Source organism: Stegastes partitus, unplaced genomic scaffold, assembly GCF_000690725.1.
Source record: "Stegastes partitus isolate 25-593 unplaced genomic scaffold, Stegastes_partitus-1.0.2 Scaffold481, whole genome shotgun sequence".
NCBI classification, from domain to species: Eukaryota; Metazoa; Chordata; class Actinopteri; family Pomacentridae; genus Stegastes; species Stegastes partitus.
Genome location: NW_007578212.1, coordinates 40,749 through 44,565, shown reverse-complemented (window position 1 = coordinate 44,565; position 3,817 = coordinate 40,749). Strand labels below are relative to the sequence as shown.

The 3,817-nt window shown below is 44.9% G+C and overlaps 1 protein-coding gene across 1 annotated transcript in view; it reads left to right on the top strand.

Annotated features, from left to right (window-relative positions):
- Positions 1 to 3,817, top strand: part of camk1da (calcium/calmodulin-dependent protein kinase 1Da) — an 81,477-nt gene that overhangs the window by 42,512 nt on the left and 35,148 nt on the right. The gene's annotated exons all lie outside the window — the stretch shown is intronic.

Genomic DNA, 3,817 nt, shown 5'->3' with positions numbered 1-3,817 from the left:
TCAACCCCCCGCCCCCAGGTCACGATCCACAGCCCACCTACCACACATATGAACACATACATAAATATACACAGAACAGAAAACCTCTGTCTGTCTGAGCGCTGAACAGCTGCACAATAATCAGGCTGGGAGTGATGCTTGGTGCACTCTGCTGCTCGTCGGTGTCTGGTTTCACACATCTTTATTGTACCAGAAATATTTCATCCTCAGTGAACAGAATCTTGACGTTTTGCGGTTGCATTTCTGAATGGACAAATCATTAATGGATGTCGTTCTTGTTACCGTGTAGCTGTGACATTAGTACTGGTTTTTATAAGGTGGGTATTCAATGGAAAGCGACTCACTGAATTCTTTTCCATTTGCTGCTTAAAACACTCAAATCCAACATACACAAGCTTGACTGTGTAGTGTCACATCATTTGCACGTCCTGGAGGCGTCATAAAGACAGAAGAAGTTAAAGTACAGCTGCAGAATGCGCCAATAGGAGGTACAAATGTGATGTTTAATTACAGCTTTTCTGAAGCTCCAGCGCTAGGAAATGGAAAAGCTGCATATCTTAATACAGCAACACATATCAAGCAGTGTTCACGCGCACATTGATGCCACCAGTGTGTGTGTTGACATTGAAAACCATATGGATATGGTGTTTTAACACATCATGTGCTACCAGTGAGTGTTACTCCTTCGAGTGTGGATTCACTTTGGGGGATTGGAAATTTACTGCTTTATTTAGAATATAACGGCACCTTTACTGCCAGAGTCATTGAGGAAACACCCCCAACATGGCATATACATTTAAAAATGACTTCTGCATTTGTCAGACTATTGGTACAGTGTTCTGTGTTTGCTGGAAGCAATCCAAACTTTTTCGGCGTGTGTGCTGCGGGCAAGCAGATTTTATTAGAATGGATGAGCTGCCATGTTGAGAAACATCAGGCTGCTTGTTAAGATGCAAGAGGAGTAAAGTGCAGAAGAAACTTTCAAAATAACGAAAGGACTCTCTTTGTCTCCCTCTTACACACAAGCCTGGAACCACACAATTACATTGAAATGTCAAAGTGCTGGGCTTAGTATGCTGTGACAATACAAATGTATTATTCTATCAAATACAATAAGTTTTCTAATTTGGCCATACAGTGTAACATTAGGGAAAACGAGAATTGCCTGCAGTAATGAGGGAGAGACGCAGACATTCATTCAGACAAATGAGTGTCATTACTGTAAACGACTGAGAGCATCACTGAGCAGACTGGCAGGCTCTACCAGCCCGAGCAGTGCGGGACACCAGGTTGGCTTTGGAGGGAAATCTGCCGGATCACTTTATGATACGAAACAGGACGACATCGCTGTTATTCCAAAGAACACCGAGCTTCAGGTTTCAGAGATTTTGGTGACAGCAGATGGTGGAAAGAATTGTAAATTTGGTTTCAAACACAAACAATCCCACCTGAATTACATTAGCTGAAGGCCAACAGCATGATCTCGATTGTAAGCATTTCATCCTCGTTTCCTCTGGTACAACATTTCTAGGGAGTGTCCCGGCCTGTGTGCAAACAGTTCTGGATTCTGGAAACCAGTGAGGCAACATATGTAGTTCACAGCTGCCTCTTTGATTCGCGCCTTTGACTTGATTCTTCTCCAAAGCAATGCCAGCTGAGGCTCATTTTGTATTTTGAGCTATCTAGCATGCCAAATCACAAAGCTGAAAGGAGCAGAACTGGTGGCCACAGCATTAAACTACCAGTGTGTGGTTGCTACTTATCCAGAACAGGACACGGATTAACCACAACATTAAAACCACTCACTAATATTGTCGCCTAAACAGCACTGACCCTGTGAGTCCTGGGCCTCACAGACCTCTGACAGAGACCTGTGGTATCAGGTGCCAAGATGTCAGCAGCAGGTCTTTTAAGGAGGTGCAGCCTCCATGGATCAGACTTGTGTTTCCAGCAAATCACACACGCACGATTGGACTCAGAGCTAAGGATTTGGAGGCAGAGTCAGCATCTTTAACTTTGTGTCATGTTTCTCAAATCAGCCTTTGGTGATGGCGGCGCGCATAGACGCAGCGGCCCCTTCAGGAGACAATGAAAGTGAAGGTTTTGAGTGTCTTGTCTATCCCAGACGTTCATTCCGCAAAACTTGCGGCCGGGAGACTTTGCTGGGAGTCAGGACAGTGAACGGTGCTGGAATTGCGGCGATCGGTTGTGATTTGGACAAACTACACCAACACGGAGTCTGATCAGAGACTATGTCGGCAGTTACCCGAGAGAGAAGGAAGTGCAAACGATACGAACGTAAACAAAGGAGGAGGAAGAGAGTCGGGAGCCACGCTAAAGACTAAATGCTAACCCCTCCAGACCAGCAGGACCGTCCTCCTACTCTCCAGTGTCCGTTCTCTCGGCAACAAGCTGGACGAGCTACGTTTGCTAAGAGAAACCCTCAGAGAGTGGAGGGACTGCTGTGTGTTTGCTTTAACAGAAACATGGCTCCATGACGACATCCCAGACGGACATACAGCTGGAGGGGACAACATCGTTCCAGGTGGACAGAGATACAGCTAGCTCTGGGCAGCATCTCAAATTTCTCAAATTTAGTTGTGCTTCTCGTCCAATGACAATAAAGAGATTCTGATTCTGAGCATCTGCGGCTTCACCATCGTCACACCATCGTGTGTGTCTTTGTGTCCCTGAAGACCTACCAGGACCTGAAGAGGTTCACCATGTTCAACATGATGGCAGCGCGAATGGACGCAGCGCCCCCTTCAGGAGACAGCGAGAGTGAACGTTTAGTGTCTTGCCTATCCCAGACGTTCATTCCGCAAAACTGAACCCTGAAGAAACTCTCTCTCATCTTGCCTGTACCACTGTGTATGTACAGCAACATGACAATAAACTTTTGGTGGCTACAAACCACTGCATACTGGGAACACCCCACTGCTGTTTTGGAGGTGCTCCGACCAAATCGTCTAGCCATCCCAGTTTGGTCCTTATCAGAGTCGCCCAGATCCTCACACTTGATCATTTTGACAGGCTCCTTGTAATTGAGACAACTGATTTTATTCACTTCACCTGTCAGTGGTTTTAAAGTTGTTGCTCAGTGGTGTTGTCGTTAAAAGAAAAATATAGGGGGAGAACATTAGCTGCTCCTTCCTCCTAGCCTTTTGTTGCCTGTGTTTGACATTTGAGAGTGTAGCGATAAGCAGGAAAGCATGATGGAGAGAGAGGAGTATACAACATGCAACACTACCTCTAATATGTATGTATGTATATATCTAGATTTGCATTATTTCTTATATTTATATGTACATTTTCTCTTTTTTTTTTTTTTCCCTGTCTCGTATGTGTACCTCTGTTGAATGCTGCTATCAACAATGTGAATTTCTCCACTGTGATATAAATAAAGGCATATCTTATCTGTGTCAGTGGAGCCAACTGGTTCAACAGCTATTGAACCAGAGGAAGAACGGGCTACCAGTAAAGGTGGAATCCGCTGACAATTGCCACTGAAACTTGCCTGGGCTTGTACAGTGCATAAAGTGCAAGGCATCCCTGTTGATAGGGCTGTAGTTAGTTTGAAAAAGGCGTTTTCTGCAGGACAGGCAGATGTGGCCTAAAGCAGTGTTAGAAATCTGTCAGGTTTGGTCATTCAGGGTTTTGAGCAGAAAACTATATACTGTAGGGATGATGTGAAGGATGCCATTGAGAGTATGCCAACATTTTTGAATGAGGCCTATACATAAAAACCTATCTGCACATGCAGCAGATTTGGCATTGTGCACACAGCATTTACAGCTTAACTGTATTGCTGCAACGG